This window comes from Pristiophorus japonicus, unplaced genomic scaffold (assembly GCF_044704955.1).
Source record: "Pristiophorus japonicus isolate sPriJap1 unplaced genomic scaffold, sPriJap1.hap1 HAP1_SCAFFOLD_80, whole genome shotgun sequence".
NCBI classification, from domain to species: domain Eukaryota; kingdom Metazoa; phylum Chordata; class Chondrichthyes; family Pristiophoridae; genus Pristiophorus; species Pristiophorus japonicus.
The window spans coordinates 358,451-376,961 of NW_027254718.1; the positions used below are offsets into that span (position 1 = coordinate 358,451).

At 44.3% G+C, this 18,511-nt stretch overlaps 15 non-coding genes across 15 annotated transcripts; all 15 read left to right on the plus strand.

The window, feature by feature from the left end:
* The first annotated feature begins 492 nt into the window (after positions 1-492).
* Positions 493-581, plus strand: trnar-ucg (transfer RNA arginine (anticodon UCG)). The gene is given in 2 exon segments: positions 493-529; positions 546-581. It is a non-coding gene; the product is annotated as a tRNA-Arg (tRNA).
* A 245-nt stretch (positions 582-826) lies between these two features.
* trnas-gcu (transfer RNA serine (anticodon GCU)) lies at positions 827-908 on the plus strand. The gene has a single exon. It is a non-coding gene; the product is annotated as a tRNA-Ser (tRNA).
* Positions 909-2,826: 1,918 nt separating this feature from the next.
* trnar-ucg (transfer RNA arginine (anticodon UCG)) lies at positions 2,827-2,915 on the plus strand. Its single transcript is given in 2 exon segments — positions 2,827-2,863; positions 2,880-2,915. It is a non-coding gene; the product is annotated as a tRNA-Arg (tRNA).
* Positions 2,916-3,160: 245 nt separating this feature from the next.
* On the plus strand, positions 3,161-3,242 carry trnas-gcu (transfer RNA serine (anticodon GCU)). Its single transcript has one exon. It is a non-coding gene; the product is annotated as a tRNA-Ser (tRNA).
* A 2,673-nt stretch (positions 3,243-5,915) lies between these two features.
* trnar-ucg (transfer RNA arginine (anticodon UCG)) lies at positions 5,916-6,004 on the plus strand. Its single transcript is given in 2 exon segments — positions 5,916-5,952; positions 5,969-6,004. It is a non-coding gene; the product is annotated as a tRNA-Arg (tRNA).
* Positions 6,005-6,249: 245 nt separating this feature from the next.
* trnas-gcu (transfer RNA serine (anticodon GCU)) lies at positions 6,250-6,331 on the plus strand. Its single transcript has one exon. It is a non-coding gene; the product is annotated as a tRNA-Ser (tRNA).
* A 1,918-nt stretch (positions 6,332-8,249) lies between these two features.
* trnar-ucg (transfer RNA arginine (anticodon UCG)) lies at positions 8,250-8,338 on the plus strand. The gene is given in 2 exon segments: positions 8,250-8,286; positions 8,303-8,338. It is a non-coding gene; the product is annotated as a tRNA-Arg (tRNA).
* A 245-nt stretch (positions 8,339-8,583) lies between these two features.
* On the plus strand, positions 8,584-8,665 carry trnas-gcu (transfer RNA serine (anticodon GCU)). Its single transcript has one exon. It is a non-coding gene; the product is annotated as a tRNA-Ser (tRNA).
* A 1,919-nt stretch (positions 8,666-10,584) lies between these two features.
* On the plus strand, positions 10,585-10,673 carry trnar-ucg (transfer RNA arginine (anticodon UCG)). The gene is given in 2 exon segments: positions 10,585-10,621; positions 10,638-10,673. It is a non-coding gene; the product is annotated as a tRNA-Arg (tRNA).
* A 245-nt stretch (positions 10,674-10,918) lies between these two features.
* On the plus strand, positions 10,919-11,000 carry trnas-gcu (transfer RNA serine (anticodon GCU)). The gene has a single exon. It is a non-coding gene; the product is annotated as a tRNA-Ser (tRNA).
* Positions 11,001-13,673: 2,673 nt separating this feature from the next.
* trnar-ucg (transfer RNA arginine (anticodon UCG)) lies at positions 13,674-13,762 on the plus strand. The gene is given in 2 exon segments: positions 13,674-13,710; positions 13,727-13,762. It is a non-coding gene; the product is annotated as a tRNA-Arg (tRNA).
* A 245-nt stretch (positions 13,763-14,007) lies between these two features.
* On the plus strand, positions 14,008-14,089 carry trnas-gcu (transfer RNA serine (anticodon GCU)). Its single transcript has one exon. It is a non-coding gene; the product is annotated as a tRNA-Ser (tRNA).
* Positions 14,090-16,007: 1,918 nt separating this feature from the next.
* trnar-ucg (transfer RNA arginine (anticodon UCG)) lies at positions 16,008-16,096 on the plus strand. The gene is given in 2 exon segments: positions 16,008-16,044; positions 16,061-16,096. It is a non-coding gene; the product is annotated as a tRNA-Arg (tRNA).
* A 245-nt stretch (positions 16,097-16,341) lies between these two features.
* trnas-gcu (transfer RNA serine (anticodon GCU)) lies at positions 16,342-16,423 on the plus strand. The gene has a single exon. It is a non-coding gene; the product is annotated as a tRNA-Ser (tRNA).
* A 1,919-nt stretch (positions 16,424-18,342) lies between these two features.
* trnar-ucg (transfer RNA arginine (anticodon UCG)) lies at positions 18,343-18,431 on the plus strand. Its single transcript is given in 2 exon segments — positions 18,343-18,379; positions 18,396-18,431. It is a non-coding gene; the product is annotated as a tRNA-Arg (tRNA).
* The last annotated feature ends 80 nt before the right edge of the window (positions 18,432-18,511 follow it).

An 18,511-nucleotide genomic window follows, 5' to 3' on the forward strand; every position in this document is an offset into this window, starting at 1 on the left:
CCATGTCTATCACCTGTGGCTTCAATAACAGTCTCTGCGCTGCGTGGTCCTGAGCCCCACTGCACAATTGCCTTCAGGGATGATCGAAATCTCACTTTATTCTTTTAAAAGTGAACTGCTGTCAGTCAAGGGTCATTCTGCATCTGGGTAAAAGGGATGTCCTTGCAATCCCGGATCATACTGTGTCTGTTTAATGGGCTGGTTGTCAGTTCCGGTTCATAATCTTTCCCTTTAAAACGGATTTTCTCACAAACCCGGCTCATCCTGTATTGTTTGAGAAGGAGTATGATTTCAGCTGCAATGACCGAATTGTTAAACTATAGTGTTCCAATTTACATTGGGGTTGCCTGCGCCGGTGCGCACCCAGATCGCAGTGCATTTGTTCATTCACTCGAAATATGCTCATCTTTTCCTAAATCCACTCCTTGATATTGCAGTTGCCCCGAATTTGCTCGCAATATATACAACAACACAATGAATGGCGCTGGCAGCGGCCGCGTGGCCTAATGGATAAGGCGTCTGACTTCGATTACAACCGCAAAGTTATCAGAAGATTGCAGGTTCGAGTCCTGCCGCGGTCAACTTAGCTCGCTAAGTGAAATTTTATATTCTTTGTTGTGATTCTGCCGAGAAATCAACCATCTCTTCCAGTCACTCACCTGAAGTGAAGGAAGGCTGTTTGCTTTAAGAATCTAATGGCAAGTTTTCATCATTGTCGATCTGCATGCACGGGCAGAGCAAGCTGTGAAGTGGACTTTCTTGCACATTATTTCTGTTTGGATACAAAAAGCAGGAGATTGAATGGCTGACGATGTCCTATAGCAGAGACGAGCTGGCCGAGAGGTTAAGGCGATGGACTGCTAATCCATTGTGCTCTGCACGCATGGGTTCGAATCCCATTCTCGTCGTCGTTGCCTTGCAGCTTGACCACTTTTTGACTTTCACCTCATCGCCAAATTCCCCTTTTACTTACAGGGATGCAGTACTTTCCTCATGTAATGTCTAAAATTAATAATATATTCGTCAAAAGGAGAACAGTTGCAGTACAATGGCGAGGGGCACTAATTAGATAGGTATCTGAGAGACAGCACATGCACGATGGGCCATAATATCATTTCTCACCACCGTCAGAATCTGAGAGCTGCGCTTTTCACTGTCGGCGGCTCGTTGGTCCATGGTTATGATTCTCCCTTCGGATTGATCACATTTGAAATGCGAGAGGTCACGGGCCAAATCCAGGACGAGCCCCGCCATGTTTTACTCAAAGTTCCGCTTCTAACAGCCGCTCGACATGTGAGAAAACAGACGTATTTCACGTTAAAACGTGTGATTTTACGCCGATGTTCCCTTAGCATCCAAATCCCAGAGCAAAGTGAATCCCGCCAAACTGAGTAAAGTTAAAATATCTCAGAGGTACTCGGCTCTGTGACTCGTTGGATAACCTTAAAGCCTTGTTTGGTTCCGGCCGATACTTGATCAGTATATCTTCCTGTCTGTACGGATAAGTTCACGTCAATTGGGTTAAGCATACATTCAGCGTCAATCTCCACCTCTGCCCTGAACATGTGTGCGTCCTGTGTCTCTAGAGCTGAAAAGATGAGAGAAGCTGCTTTTTGAATTCGTCCCTTGGCTGCCGAATTCAAAGCATACAGGAAATCAATCCGGGCTGGCAAAGCTGCCTGGTCTGATTAAAAGGCGGTGATACCCTATATTGTAGGCATGTTCTCGTCTTCTGGCCTCAACATTAGGTTCAACGTATCGGATGATAAGCACCGCTCCCATTGTCTGGTAATGGTTCTGCTATTCCCACTAACACTTCCTCTGGCCCATCCTTTGTTACGTTATTGCCCGATTACCACCCACTTTGCCTTTCTCCATTGTGCCATGTATTATTTCATCACTCCTTCGTTCCGCTGTATCACAAAAGTTCCCATTTGACATTTCTCGCTGCGTATTTTTTCCAGGCGCTATTTTTGTTGAAAACATCTGTAATCTTTAACTTTTTCCTGAAATATCGGAATTATTATCCGACAGAACGTGAAACCGGATTCTTCCTCCACAAAATCTGCACGACCTGCCGAGTTTTAAATATTTATCTGTTTTTATTCATTCTATTTCCGTGTCCCTTTTAAGGGGATTTGCTGTCTGTCCGAGATCATTCTCTGTCTCTGTAAAATGGTGTGCTATCAGACCCTCATCATTCTGTGTCTGTTTCAAAGGGATGTGCTGTCTGTCCCGGATTTCCAATTTGAAATTTCAAAACCTGCCTTTGGAGGTTAAGGAATATTAGTTTGTTTGTGTGTTTCAGACTGGGCTGGTTTTACGTCCCTCCCTCCATGTCTATCACCTGTGGCTTCAATAACAGTCTCTGCGCCGCGTGGTCCTGAGCCCCACTGCACAATTGCCTTCAGGGATGATCGAAATCTCACTTTATTCTTTTAAAAGTGAACTGCTGTCAGTCAAGGGTCATTCTGCATCTGGGTAAAAGGGATGTCCTTGCAATCCCGGATCATACTGTGTCTGTTTAATGGGCTGGTTGTCAGTTCCGGTTCATAATCTTTCCCTTTAAAACGGATTTTCTCACAAACCCGGCTCATCCTGTATTGTTTGAGAAGGAGTATGATTTCAGCTGCAATGACCGAATTGTTAAACTATAGTGTTCCAATTTACATTGGGGTTGCCTGCGCCGGTGCGCACCCAGATCGCAGTGCATTTGTTCATTCACTCGAAATATGCTCATCTTTTCCTAAATCCACTCCTTGATATTGCAGTTGCCCCGAATTTGCTCGCAATATATACAACAACACAATGAATGGCGCTGGCAGCGGCCGCGTGGCCTAATGGATAAGGCGTCTGACTTCGATTACAACCGCAAAGTTATCAGAAGATTGCAGGTTCGAGTCCTGCCGCGGTCAACTTAGCTCGCTAAGTGAAATTTTATATTCTTTGTTGTGATTCTGCCGAGAAATCAACCATCTCTTCCAGTCACTCACCTGAAGTGAAGGAAGGCTGTTTGCTTTAAGAATCTAATGGCAAGTTTTCATCATTGTCGATCTGCATGCACGGGCAGAGCAAGCTGTGAAGTGGACTTTCTTGCACATTATTTCTGTTTGGATACAAAAAGCAGGAGATTGAATGGCTGACGATGTCCTATAGCAGAGACGAGCTGGCCGAGAGGTTAAGGCGATGGACTGCTAATCCATTGTGCTCTGCACGCATGGGTTCGAATCCCATTCTCGTCGTCGTTGCCTTGCAGCTTAAGCACTTTATGACATTCACATATCACCACATCGCCAAATTCCCCTTTTACTTACAGGGATGCAGTACTTTCCTCATGTAATGTCTCAAATTAATAATATATTCGTCAAAAGGAGAACAGTTGCAGTACAATGGCGAGGGGCACTAATTAGATAGGTATCTGAGAGACAGCACATGCACGATGGGTCATAATATCATTTCTCACCACCGTCAGAATCTGAGAGCTGCGCTTTTCACTGTCGGCGGCTCGTTGGTCCATGGTTATGATTCTCCCTTCGGATTGATCACATTTGAAATGCGAGAGGTCACGGGCCAAATCCCGGACGAGCCCCGCCATGTTTTACTCAAAGTTCCGCTTCTAACAGCCGCTCGACATGTGAGAAAACAGACGTATTTCACGTTAAAACGTGTGATTTTACGCCGATGTTCCCTTAGCATCCAAATCCCAGAGCAAAGTGAATCCCGCCAAACTGAGTAAAGTTAAAATATCTCAGAGGTACTCGGCTCTGTGACTCGTTGGATAACCTTAAAGCCTTGTTTGGTTCCGGCCGATACTTGATCAGTATATCTTCCTGTCTGTACGGATAAGTTCACCTCAATTGGGATAAGCATACATTCAGCGTCAATCTCCACCTCTGCCCTGAACATGTGTGCGTCCTGTGTCTCTAGAGCTGAAAAGATGAGAGAAGCTGCTTTTTGAATTCGTCCCTTGGCTGCCGAATTCAAAGCATACAGGAAATCAATCCGGGCTGGCAAAACTGCCTGGTCTGATTAAAAGGCGGTGATACCCTATATTGTAGGCATGTTCTCGTCTTCTGGCCTCAACATTAGGTTCAACGTATCGGATGATAAGCACTGCTCCCATTGTCTGGTAATGGTTCTGCTATTCCCACTAACACCTCCTCTGGACCATCCTTTGTTACGTTATTGCCCGATTACCACCCACTTTGCCTTTCTCCATTGTGCCATGTATTATTTATATCACTCCTGCGTTCCGCTGTATCACAGACGTTCCCATTTGATCTTTCTCCCTGCGTATTTTTTCCAGGCGCTGTTTTTGTTGAAAACATCTGTAATCTTTAACTTTTTCCTGAAATATCGGAATGATTATCCGACAGAACGTGAAATCGGATTCTTCCTCCACAAAATCTGCACCACCTGCCGAGTTTTACATATTTATCTGTTTTTATTCATTATATTTCTGTGTCCCTTTTAAGGGGATTTGCTGTCTGTCCGAGATCATTCTCTGTCTCTTTAAAATGGTGTGCTATCAGACCCTCATCATTCTGTGTCTGTTTCAAAGGGATGTGCTGTCTGTCCCAGATTTCCAATTTCCAATTTCAAAACCTGCCTTTGGAGGTTAACGAATTTTAGTTTGCTTGTGTTTTTGTGTAAACTAGAGAGTGTGCAAACGTGCTGTGCGATCTTACTGTCATGTGAGAAAAATGCATTACATGCAACTTGAAACCGTACCGATTTGATTGATCACTCCTTCGTGGACTCTCTGACGGTTGAAGAATCTGCTGTGGGATTTTGCTATTCCACATCGGAAAGAAGGGAAAATACACAAGTTAGAAATATAGCGATTTTAGGCAGGGCTTGCGTGTGGGCTGTGTGACATGACGACATCCTCCATCCTTATTTGCAAATTCAAATCAAATCAAACCAATACAAGACATGACTGACTGACTGACTTTATTTATACATGTATACATATATATATATGTGTATATTTATATATAATCCCAAATTTTTAACTTGCAAAATAAATATGCTTTTTCTGTTCTGCCTGCGCTGCGCTCTCTTACATTTGACCTCTTTCACAGCACAAGCAGCTGCTGTCAGATCCAGCGGAAAGACACACTCGACTTTAAAAGATCGCCCTTGTAGCCCACGTCTTCCCTCATGGCTTGTCTTCCACCATGGGCTTACTGTGTTTGGGGAGTTATTGACTGCGCCTCTCATTTCCCAATGGAATTCCTATAGTTACACAGCCTTCGTTCAATAAAAAAATACATAGATTATGAATCAATTATTTATTTCATTAAAACAACTCAAATTCAATTTTTTTAAATACAATTTAAATGCATTTATTTTCTTAAAATGTTAAATATTTATATATTTCAGACTGGGCTGGTTTGGCCTCCCTCCCTCCCTCCTTCCTGCCTGTCTATCACCTGTGGCTTCAAGAACAGTCTCTGCGCCGCGTGGTCCTGAGCCCCACTGCACAATTGCCTTCAGGGATGATCGAAATCTCACTTTATTCTTTTAAAAGTGAACTGCTGTCAGTCAAGGGTCATTCTGCATCTGGGTAAAAGGGATGTCCTTGCAATCCCGGATCATTCTGTGTCTGTTTAAATGGGCTGGTTGTCATTTCCGGTTCATAATCTTTCCCTTTAAAACGGATTTTCTCATAAACCCGGCTCATCCTGTATTGTTTGAGAAGGAGTATGATTTCAGCTGCAATGACCGAATTGTTAAACTATAGTGTTCCAATTTACATTGGGGTTGCCTGCGCCGGTGCGCACCCAGATAGCAGTGCATCTGTTCATTCACTCGAAATATGCTCATCTTTTCCTAAATCCACTCCTTGATATTGCAGTTGCCCCGAATTTGCTCGCAATATATACAACAACACAATGAATGGCGCTGGCAGCGGCCGCGTGGCCTAATGGATAAGGCGTCTGACTTCGATTACAACCGCAAAGTTATCAGAAGATTGCAGGTTCGCGTCCTGCCGCGGTCAACTTAGCTCGCTAAGTGAAATTTTATATTCTTTGTTGTGATTCTGCCGAGAAATCAACCATCTCTTCCAGTCACTCACCTGAAGTGAAGGAAGGCTGTTTGCTTCAAGAATCTCATGGCAAGTTTTCATCATTGTCGATCTGCATGCACGGGCAGAGCAAGCTGTGAAGTGGACTTTCTTGCACATTATTTCTGTTTGGATACAAAAAGCAGGAGATTGAATGGCTGACGATGTCCTATAGCAGAGACGAGCTGGCCGAGAGGTTAAGGCGATGGACTGCTAATCCATTGTGCTCTGCACGCATGGGTTCGAATCCCATTCTCGTCGTCGTTGCCTTGCAGCTTGACCACTTTTTGACTTTCACCTCATCGCCAAATTCCCCTTTTACTTACAGGGATGCAGTACTTTCCTCATGTAATGTCTAAAATTAATAATATATTCGTCAAAAGGAGAACAGTTGCAGTACAATGGCGAGGGGCACTAATTAGATAGGTATCTGAGAGACAGCACATGCACGATGGGCCATAATATCATTTCTCACCACCGTCAGAATCTGAGAGCTGCGCTTTTCACTGTCGGCGGCTCGTTGGTCCATGGTTATGATTCTCCCTTCGCATTGATCACATTTGAAATGCGAGAGGTCACGGGCCAAATCCCGGACGAGCCCCGCCATGTTTTACTCAAAGTTCCGCTTCTAACAGCCGCTCGACATGTGAGAAAACAGACGTATTTCACGTTAAAACGTGTGATTTTACGCCGATGTTCCCTTAGCATCCAAATCCCAGAGCAAAGTGAATCCCGCCAAACTGAGTAAAGTTAAAATATCTCAGAGGTACTCGGCTCTGTGACTCGTTGGATAAGCTTAAAGCCTTGTTTGGTTCCGGCCGATACTTGATCAGTATACCTTCCTGTCTGTACGGATAAGTTCACCTCAATTGGGATAAGCATACATTCAGCGTCAATCTCCACCTCTGCCCTGAACATGTGTGCGTCCTGTGTCTCTAGAGCTGAAAAGATGAGAGAAGCTGCTTTTTGAATTCGTCCCTTGGCTGCCGAATTCAAAGCATACAGGAAATCAATCCGGGCTGGCAAAGCTGCCTGGTCTGATTAAAAGGCGGTGATACCCTATATTGTAGGCATGTTCTCGTCTTCTGGCCTCAACATTAGGTTCAACGTATCGGATGATAAGCACCGCTCCCATAGTCTGGTAATGGTTCTGCTATTCCCACTAACACTTCCTCTGGCCCATCCTTTGTTACGTTATTGCCCGATTACCACCCACTTTGCCTTTCTCCATTGTGCCATGTATTATTTCATCACTCCTTCGTTCCGCTGTATCACAAAAGTTCCCATTTGACATTTCTCGCTGCGTATTTTTTCCAGGCGCTATTTTTGTTGAAAACATCTGTAATCTTTAACTTTTTCCAGAAATATCGGAATTATTATCCGACAGAACGTGAAACCGGATTCTTCCTCCACAAAATCTGCACGACCTGCCGAGTTTTAAATATTTATCTGTTTTTATTCATTCTATTTCCGTGTCCCTTTTAAGGGGATTTGCTGTCTGTCCGAGATCATTCTCTGTCTCTGTAAAATGGTGTGCTATCAGACCCTCATCATTCTGTGTCTGTTTCAAAGGGATGTGCTGTCTGTCCCGGATTTCCAATTTGAAATTTCAAAACCTGCCTTTGGAGGTTAAGGAATATTAGTTTGTTTGTGTGTTTCAGACTGGGCTGGTTTTACGTCCCTCCCTCCATGTCTATCACCTGTGGCTTCAATAACAGTCTCTGCGCCGCGTGGTCCTGAGCCCCACTGCACAATTGCCTTCAGGGATGATCGAAATCTCACTTTATTCTTTTAAAAGTGAACTGCTGTCAGTCAAGGGTCATTCTGCATCTGGGTAAAAGGGATGTCCTTGCAATCCCGGATCATACTGTGTCTGTTTAATGGGCTGGTTGTCAGTTCCGGTTCATAATCTTTCCCTTTAAAACGGATTTTCTCACAAACCCGGCTCATCCTGTATTGTTTGAGAAGGAGTATGATTTCAGCTGCAATGACCGAATTGTTAAACTATAGTGTTCCAATTTACATTGGGGTTGCCTGCGCCGGTGCGCACCCAGATCGCAGTGCATTTGTTCATTCACTCGAAATATGCTCATCTTTTCCTAAATCCACTCCTTGATATTGCAGTTGCCCCGAATTTGCTCGCAATATATACAACAACACAATGAATGGCGCTGGCAGCGGCCGCGTGGCCTAATGGATAAGGCGTCTGACTTCGATTACAACCGCAAAGTTATCAGAAGATTGCAGGTTCGAGTCCTGCCGCGGTCAACTTAGCTCGCTAAGTGAAATTTTATATTCTTTGTTGTGATTCTGCCGAGAAATCAACCATCTCTTCCAGTCACTCACCTGAAGTGAAGGAAGGCTGTTTGCTTCAAGAATCTCATGGCAAGTTTTCATCATTGTCGATCTGCATGCACGGGCAGAGCAAGCTGTGAAGTGGACTTTCTTGCACATTATTTCTGTTTGGATACAAAAAGCAGGAGATTGAATGGCTGACGATGTCCTATAGCAGAGACGAGCTGGCCGAGAGGTTAAGGCGATGGACTGCTAATCCGTTGTGCTCTGCACGCATGGGTTCGAATCCCATTCTCGTCGTCGTTGCCTTGCAGCTTGACCACTTTTTGACTTTCACCTCATCGCCAAATTCCCCTTTTACTTACAGGGATGCAGTACTTTCCTCATGTTATGTCTAAAATTAATAATATATTCGTCAAAAGGAGAACAGTTGCAGTACAATGGCGAGGGGCACTAATTAGATAGGTATCTGAGAGACAGCACATGCACGATGGGCCATAATATCATTTCTCACCACCGTCAGAATCTGAGAGCTGCGCTTTTCACTGTCGGCGGCTCGTTGGTCCATGGTTATGATTCTCCCTTCGGATTGATCACATTTGAAATGCGAGAGGTCACGGGCCAAATCCCGGACGAGCCCCGCCATGTTTTACTCAAAGTTCCGCTTCTAACAGCCGCTCGACATGTGAGAAAACAGACGTATTTCACGTTAAAACGTGTGATTTTACGCCGATGTTCCCTTAGCATCCAAATCCCAGAGCAAAGTGAATCCCGCCAAACTGAGTAAAGTTAAAATATCTCAGAGGTACTCGGCTCTGTGACTCGTTGGATAACCTTAAAGCCTTGTTTGGTTCCGGCCGATACTTGATCAGTATATCTTCCTGTCTGTACGGATAAGTTCACCTCAATTGGGATAAGCATACATTCAGCGTCAATCTCCACCTCTGCCCTGAACATGTGTGCGTCCTGTGTCTCTAGAGCTGAAAAGATGAGAGAAGCTGCTTTTTGAATTCGTCCCTTGGCTGCCGAATTCAAAGCATACAGGAAATCAATCCGGGCTGGCAAAGCTGCCTGGTCTGATTAAAAGGCGGTGATACCCGACATTGTAGGCATGTTCTCGTCTTCTGGCCTCAACATTAGGTTCAACGTATCGGATGATAAGCACCGCTCCCATTGTCTGGTAATGGTTCTGCTATTCCCACTAACACTTCCTCTGGCCCATCCTTTGTTACGTTATTGCCCGATTACCACCCACTTTGCCTTTCTCCATTGTGCCATGTATTATTTCATCACTCCTTCGTTCCGCTGTATCACAAAAGTTCCCATTTGACATTTCTCGCTGCGTATTTTTTCCAGGCGCTATTTTTGTTGAAAACATCTGTAATCTTTAACTTTTTCCTGAAATATCGGAATTATTATCCGACAGAACGTGAAACCGGATTCTTCCTCCACAAAATCTGCACGACCTGCCGAGTTTTAAATATTTATCTGTTTTTATTCATTCTATTTCCGTGTCCCTTTTAAGGGGATTTGCTGTCTGTCCGAGATCATTCTCTGTCTCTGTAAAATGGTGTGCTATCAGACCCTCATCATTCTGTGTCTGTTTCAAAGGGATGTGCTGTCTGTCCCGGATTTCCAATTTGAAATTTCAAAACCTGCCTTTGGAGGTTAAGGAATATTAGTTTGTTTGTGTGTTTCAGACTGGGCTGGTTTTACGTCCCTCCCTCCATGTCTATCACCTGTGGCTTCAATAACAGTCTCTGCGCCGCGTGGTCCTGAGCCCCACTGCACAATTGCCTTCAGGGATGATCGAAATCTCACTTTATTCTTTTAAAAGTGAACTGCTGTCAGTCAAGGGTCATTCTGCATCTGGGTAAAAGGGATGTCCTTGCAATCCCGGATCATACTGTGTCTGTTTAAATGGGCTGGTTGTCAGTTCCGGTTCATAATCTTTCCCTTTAAAACGGATTTTCTCATAAACCCGGCTCATCCTGTATTGTTTGAGAAGGAGTATGATTTCAGCTGCAATGACCGAATTGTTAAACTATAGTGTTCCAATTTACATTGGGGTTGCCTGCGCCGGTGCGCACCCAGATCGCAGTGCATTTGTTCATTCACTCGAAATATGCTCATCTTTTCCTAAATCCACTCCTTGATATTGCAGTTGCCCCGAATTTGCTCGCAATATATACAACAACACAATGAATGGCGCTGGCAGCGGCCGCGTGGCCTAATGGATAAGGCGTCTGACTTCGATTACAACTGCAAAGTTATCAGAAGATTGCAGGTTCGAGTCCTGCCGCGGTCAACTTAGCTCGCTAAGTGAAATTTTATATTCTTTGTTGTGATTCTGCCGAGAAATCAACCATCTCTTCCAGTCACTCACCTGAAGTGAAGGAAGGCTGTTTGCTTTAAGAATCTAATGGCAAGTTTTCATCATTGTCGATCTGCATGCACGGGCAGAGCAAGCTGTGAAGTGGACTTTCTTGCACATTATTTCTGTTTGGATACAAAAAGCAGGAGATTGAATGGCTGACGATGTCCTATAGCAGAGACGAGCTGGCCGAGAGGTTAAGGCGATGGACTGCTAATCCATTGTGCTCTGCACGCATGGGTTCGAATCCCATTCTCGTCGTCGTTGCCTTGCAGCTTAAGCACTTTATGACATTCACATATCACCACATCGCCAAATTCCCCTTTTACTTACAGGGATGCAGTACTTTCCTCATGTAATGTCTCAAATTAATAATATATTCGTCAAAAGGAGAACAGTTGCAGTACAATGGCGAGGGGCACTAATTAGATAGGTATCTGAGAGACAGCACATGCACGATGGGTCATAATATCATTTCTCACCACCGTCAGAATCTGAGAGCTGCGCTTTTCACTGTCGGCGGCTCGTTGGTCCATGGTTATGATTCTCCCTTCGGATTGATCACATTTGAAATGCGAGAGGTCACGGGCCAAATCCCGGACGAGCCCCGCCATGTTTTACTCAAAGTTCCGCTTCTAACAGCCGCTCGACATGTGAGAAAACAGACGTATTTCACGTTAAAACGTGTGATTTTACGCCGATGTTCCCTTAGCATCCAAATCCCAGAGCAAAGTGAATCCCGCCAAACTGAGTAAAGTTAAAATATCTCAGAGGTACTCGGCTCTGTGACTCGTTGGATAACCTTAAAGCCTTGTTTGGTTCCGGCCGATACTTGATCAGTATATCTTCCTGTCTGTACGGATAAGTTCACCTCAATTGGGATAAGCATACATTCAGCGTCAATCTCCACCTCTGCCCTGAACATGTGTGCGTCCTGTGTCTCTAGAGCTGAAAAGATGAGAGAAGCTGCTTTTTGAATTCGTCCCTTGGCTGCCGAATTCAAAGCATACAGGAAATCAATCCGGGCTGGCAAAACTGCCTGGTCTGATTAAAAGGCGGTGATACCCTATATTGTAGGCATGTTCTCGTCTTCTGGCCTCAACATTAGGTTCAACGTATCGGATGATAAGCACTGCTCCCATTGTCTGGTAATGGTTCTGCTATTCCCACTAACACCTCCTCTGGACCATCCTTTGTTACGTTATTGCCCGATTACCACCCACTTTGCCTTTCTCCATTGTGCCATGTATTATTTATATCACTCCTGCGTTCCGCTGTATCACAGACGTTCCCATTTGATCTTTCTCCCTGCGTATTTTTTCCAGGCGCTGTTTTTGTTGAAAACATCTGTAATCTTTAACTTTTTCCTGAAATATCGGAATGATTATCCGACAGAACGTGAAATCGGATTCTTCCTCCACAAAATCTGCACCACCTGCCGAGTTTTACATATTTATCTGTTTTTATTCATTATATTTCTGTGTCCCTTTTAAGGGGATTTGCTGTCTGTCCGAGATCATTCTCTGTCTCTTTAAAATGGTGTGCTATCAGACCCTCATCATTCTGTGTCTGTTTCAAAGGGATGTGCTGTCTGTCCCAGATTTCCAATTTCCAATTTCAAAACCTGCCTTTGGAGGTTAACGAATTTTAGTTTGCTTGTGTTTTTGTGTAAACTAGAGAGTGTGCAAACGTGCTGTGCGATCTTACTGTCATGTGAGAAAAATGCATTACATGCAACTTGAAACCGTACCGATTTGATTGATCACTCCTTCGTGGACTCTCTGACGGTTGAAGAATCTGCTGTGGGATTTTGCTATTCCACATCGGAAAGAAGGGAAAATACACAAGTTAGAAATATAGCGATTTTAGGCAGGGCTTGCGTGTGGGCTGTGTGACATGACGACATCCTCCATCCTTATTTGCAAATTCAAATCAAATCAAACCAATACAAGACATGACTGACTGACTGACTTTATTTATACATGTATACATATATATATATGTGTATATTTATATATAATCCCAAATTTTTAACTTGCAAAATAAATATGCTTTTTCTGTTCTGCCTGCGCTGCGCTCTCTTACATTTGACCTCTTTCACAGCACAAGCAGCTGCTGTCAGATCCAGCGGAAAGACACACTCGACTTTAAAAGATCGCCCTTGTAGCCCACGTCTTCCCTCATGGCTTGTCTTCCACCATGGGCTTACTGTGTTTGGGGAGTTATTGACTGCGCCTCTCATTTCCCAATGGAATTCCTATAGTTACACAGCCTTCGTTCAATAAAAAAATACATAGATTATGAATCAATTATTTATTTCATTAAAACAACTCAAATTCAATTTTTTTAAATACAATTTAAATGCATTTATTTTCTTAAAATGTTAAATATTTATATATTTCAGACTGGGCTGGTTTGGCCTCCCTCCCTCCCTCCTTCCTGCCTGTCTATCACCTGTGGCTTCAAGAACAGTCTCTGCGCCGCGTGGTCCTGAGCCCCACTGCACAATTGCCTTCAGGGATGATCGAAATCTCACTTTATTCTTTTAAAAGTGAACTGCTGTCAGTCAAGGGTCATTCTGCATCTGGGTAAAAGGGATGTCCTTGCAATCCCGGATCATTCTGTGTCTGTTTAAATGGGCTGGTTGTCATTTCCGGTTCATAATCTTTCCCTTTAAAACGGATTTTCTCATAAACCCGGCTCATCCTGTATTGTTTGAGAAGGAGTATGATTTCAGCTGCAATGACCGAATTGTTAAACTATAGTGTTCCAATTTACATTGGGGTTGCCTGCGCCGGTGCGCACCCAGATAGCAGTGCATCTGTTCATTCACTCGAAATATGCTCATCTTTTCCTAAATCCACTCCTTGATATTGCAGTTGCCCCGAATTTGCTCGCAATATATACAACAACACAATGAATGGCGCTGGCAGCGGCCGCGTGGCCTAATGGATAAGGCGTCTGACTTCGATTACAACCGCAAAGTTATCAGAAGATTGCAGGTTCGCGTCCTGCCGCGGTCAACTTAGCTCGCTAAGTGAAATTTTATATTCTTTGTTGTGATTCTGCCGAGAAATCAACCATCTCTTCCAGTCACTCACCTGAAGTGAAGGAAGGCTGTTTGCTTCAAGAATCTCATGGCAAGTTTTCATCATTGTCGATCTGCATGCACGGGCAGAGCAAGCTGTGAAGTGGACTTTCTTGCACATTATTTCTGTTTGGATACAAAAAGCAGGAGATTGAATGGCTGACGATGTCCTATAGCAGAGACGAGCTGGCCGAGAGGTTAAGGCGATGGACTGCTAATCCATTGTGCTCTGCACGCATGGGTTCGAATCCCATTCTCGTCGTCGTTGCCTTGCAGCTTGACCACTTTTTGACTTTCACCTCATCGCCAAATTCCCCTTTTACTTACAGGGATGCAGTACTTTCCTCATGTAATGTCTAAAATTAATAATATATTCGTCAAAAGGAGAACAGTTGCAGTACAATGGCGAGGGGCACTAATTAGATAGGTATCTGAGAGACAGCACATGCACGATGGGCCATAATATCATTTCTCACCACCGTCAGAATCTGAGAGCTGCGCTTTTCACTGTCGGCGGCTCGTTGGTCCATGGTTATGATTCTCCCTTCGCATTGATCACATTTGAAATGCGAGAGGTCACGGGCCAAATCCCGGACGAGCCCCGCCATGTTTTACTCAAAGTTCCGCTTCTAACAGCCGCTCGACATGTGAGAAAACAGACGTATTTCACGTTAAAACGTGTGATTTTACGCCGATGTTCCCTTAGCATCCAAATCCCAGAGCAAAGTGAATCCCGCCAAACTGAGTAAAGTTAAAATATCTCAGAGGTACTCGGCTCTGTGACTCGTTGGATAAGCTTAAAGCCTTGTTTGGTTCCGGCCGATACTTGATCAGTATACCTTCCTGTCTGTACGGATAAGTTCACCTCAATTGGGATAAGCATACATTCAGCGTCAATCTCCACCTCTGCCCTGAACATGTGTGCGTCCTGTGTCTCTAGAGCTGAAAAGATGAGAGAAGCTGCTTTTTGAATTCGTCCCTTGGCTGCCGAATTCAAAGCATACAGGAAATCAATCCGGGCTGGCAAAGCTGCCTGGTCTGATTAAAAGGCGGTGATACCCTATATTGTAGGCATGTTCTCGTCTTCTGGCCTCAACATTAGGTTCAACGTATCGGATGATAAGCACCGCTCCCATAGTCTGGTAATGGTTCTGCTATTCCCACTAACACTTCCTCTGGCCCATCCTTTGTTACGTTATTGCCCGATTACCACCCACTTTGCCTTTCTCCATTGTGCCATGTATTATTTCATCACTCCTTCGTTCCGCTGTATCACAAAAGTTCCCATTTGACATTTCTCGCTGCGTATTTTTTCCAGGCGCTATTTTTGTTGAAAACATCTGTAATCTTTAACTTTTTCCAGAAATATCGGAATTATTATCCGACAGAACGTGAAACCGGATTCTTCCTCCACAAAATCTGCACGACCTGCCGAGTTTTAAATATTTATCTGTTTTTATTCATTCTATTTCCGTGTCCCTTTTAAGGGGATTTGCTGTCTGTCCGAGATCATTCTCTGTCTCTGTAAAATGGTGTGCTATCAGACCCTCATCATTCTGTGTCTGTTTCAAAGGGATGTGCTGTCTGTCCCGGATTTCCAATTTGAAATTTCAAAACCTGCCTTTGGAGGTTAAGGAATATTAGTTTGTTTGTGTGTTTCAGACTGGGCTGGTTTTACGTCCCTCCCTCCATGTCTATCACCTGTGGCTTCAATAACAGTCTCTGCGCCGCGTGGTCCTGAGCCCCACTGCACAATTGCCTTCAGGGATGATCGAAATCTCACTTTATTCTTTTAAAAGTGAACTGCTGTCAGTCAAGGGTCATTCTGCATCTGGGTAAAAGGGATGTCCTTGCAATCCCGGATCATACTGTGTCTGTTTAATGGGCTGGTTGTCAGTTCCGGTTCATAATCTTTCCCTTTAAAACGGATTTTCTCACAAACCCGGCTCATCCTGTATTGTTTGAGAAGGAGTATGATTTCAGCTGCAATGACCGAATTGTTAAACTATAGTGTTCCAATTTACATTGGGGTTGCCTGCGCCGGTGCGCACCCAGATCGCAGTGCATTTGTTCATTCACTCGAAATATGCTCATCTTTTCCTAAATCCACTCCTTGATATTGCAGTTGCCCCGAATTTGCTCGCAATATATACAACAACACAATGAATGGCGCTGGCAGCGGCCGCGTGGCCTAATGGATAAGGCGTCTGACTTCGATTACAACCGCAAAGTTATCAGAAGATTGCAGGTTCGAGTCCTGCCGCGGTCAACTTAGCTCGCTAAGTGAAATTTTATATTCTTTGTTGTGATTCTGCCGAGAAATCAACCATCTCTTCCAGTCACTCACCTGAAGTGAAGGAAGGCTGTTTGCTTCAAGAATCTCATGGCAAGTTTTCATCATTGTCGATCTGCATGCACGGGCAGAGCAAGCTGTGAAGTGGACTTTCTTGCACATTATTTCTGTTTGGATACAAAAAGCAGGAGATTGAATGGCTGACGATGTCCTATAGCAGAGACGAGCTGGCCGAGAGGTTAAGGCGATGGACTGCTAATCCGTTGTGCTCTGCACGCATGGGTTCGAATCCCATTCTCGTCGTCGTTGCCTTGCAGCTTGACCACTTTTTGACTTTCACCTCATCGCCAAATTCCCCTTTTACTTACAGGGATGCAGTACTTTCCTCATGTTATGTCTAAAATTAATAATATATTCGTCAAAAGGAGAACAGTTGCAGTACAATGGCGAGGGGCACTAATTAGATAGGTATCTGAGAGACAGCACATGCACGATGGGCCATAATATCATTTCTCACCACCGTCAGAATCTGAGAGCTGCGCTTTTCACTGTCGGCGGCTCGTTGGTCCATGGTTATGATTCTCCCTTCGGATTGATCACATTTGAAATGCGAGAGGTCACGGGCCAAATCCCGGACGAGCCCCGCCATGTTTTACTCAAAGTTCCGCTTCTAACAGCCGCTCGACATGTGAGAAAACAGACGTATTTCACGTTAAAACGTGTGATTTTACGCCGATGTTCCCTTAGCATCCAAATCCCAGAGCAAAGTGAATCCCGCCAAACTGAGTAAAGTTAAAATATCTCAGAGGTACTCGGCTCTGTGACTCGTTGGATAACCTTAAAGCCTTGTTTGGTTCCGGCCGATACTTGATCAGTATATCTTCCTGTCTGTACGGATAAGTTCACCTCAATTGGGATAAGCATACATTCAGCGTCAATCTCCACCTCTGCCCTGAACATGTGTGCGTCCTGTGTCTCTAGAGCTGAAAAGATGAGAGAAGCTGCTTTTTGAATTCGTCCCTTGGCTGCCGAATTCAAAGCATACAGGAAATCAATCCGGGCTGGCAAAGCTGCCTGGTCTGATTAAAAGGCGGTGATACCCGACATTGTAGGCATGTTCTCGTCTTCTGGCCTCAACATTAGGTTCAACGTATCGGATGATAAGCACCGCTCCCATTGTCTGGTAATGGTTCTGCTATTCCCACTAACACTTCCTCTGGCCCATCCTTTGTTACGTTATTGCCCGATTACCACCCACTTTGCCTTTCTCCATTGTGCCATGTATTATTTCATCACTCCTTCGTTCCGCTGTATCACAAAAGTTCCCATTTGACATTTCTCGCTGCGTATTTTTTCCAGGCGCTATTTTTGTTGAAAACATCTGTAATCTTTAACTTTTTCCTGAAATATCGGAATTATTATCCGACAGAACGTGAAACCGGATTCTTCCTCCACAAAATCTGCACGACCTGCCGAGTTTTAAATATTTATCTGTTTTTATTCATTCTATTTCCGTGTCCCTTTTAAGGGGATTTGCTGTCTGTCCGAGATCATTCTCTGTCTCTGTAAAATGGTGTGCTATCAGACCCTCATCATTCTGTGTCTGTTTCAAAGGGATGTGCTGTCTGTCCCGGATTTCCAATTTGAAATTTCAAAACCTGCCTTTGGAGGTTAAGGAATATTAGTTTGTTTGTGTGTTTCAGACTGGGCTGGTTTTACGTCCCTCCCTCCATGTCTATCACCTGTGGCTTCAATAACAGTCTCTGCGCCGCGTGGTCCTGAGCCCCACTGCACAATTGCCTTCAGGGATGATCGAAATCTCACTTTATTCTTTTAAAAGTGAACTGCTGTCAGTCAAGGGTCATTCTGCATCTGGGTAAAAGGGATGTCCTTGCAATCCCGGATCATACTGTGTCTGTTTAAATGGGCTGGTTGTCAGTTCCGGTTCATAATCTTTCCCTTTAAAACGGATTTTCTCATAAACCCGGCTCATCCTGTATTGTTTGAGAAGGAGTATGATTTCAGCTGCAATGACCGAATTGTTAAACTATAGTGTTCCAATTTACATTGGGGTTGCCTGCGCCGGTGCGCACCCAGATCGCAGTGCATTTGTTCATTCACTCGAAATATGCTCATCTTTTCCTAAATCCACTCCTTGATATTGCAGTTGCCCCGAATTTGCTCGCAATATATACAACAACACAATGAATGGCGCTGGCAGCGGCCGCGTGGCCTAATGGATAAGGCGTCTGACTTCGATTACAACTGCAAAGTTATCAGAAGATTGCAGGTTCGAGTCCTGCCGCGGTCAACTTAGCTCGCTAAGTGAAATTTTATATTCTTTGTTGTGATTCTGCCGAGAAATCAACCATCTCTTCCAGTCACTCACCT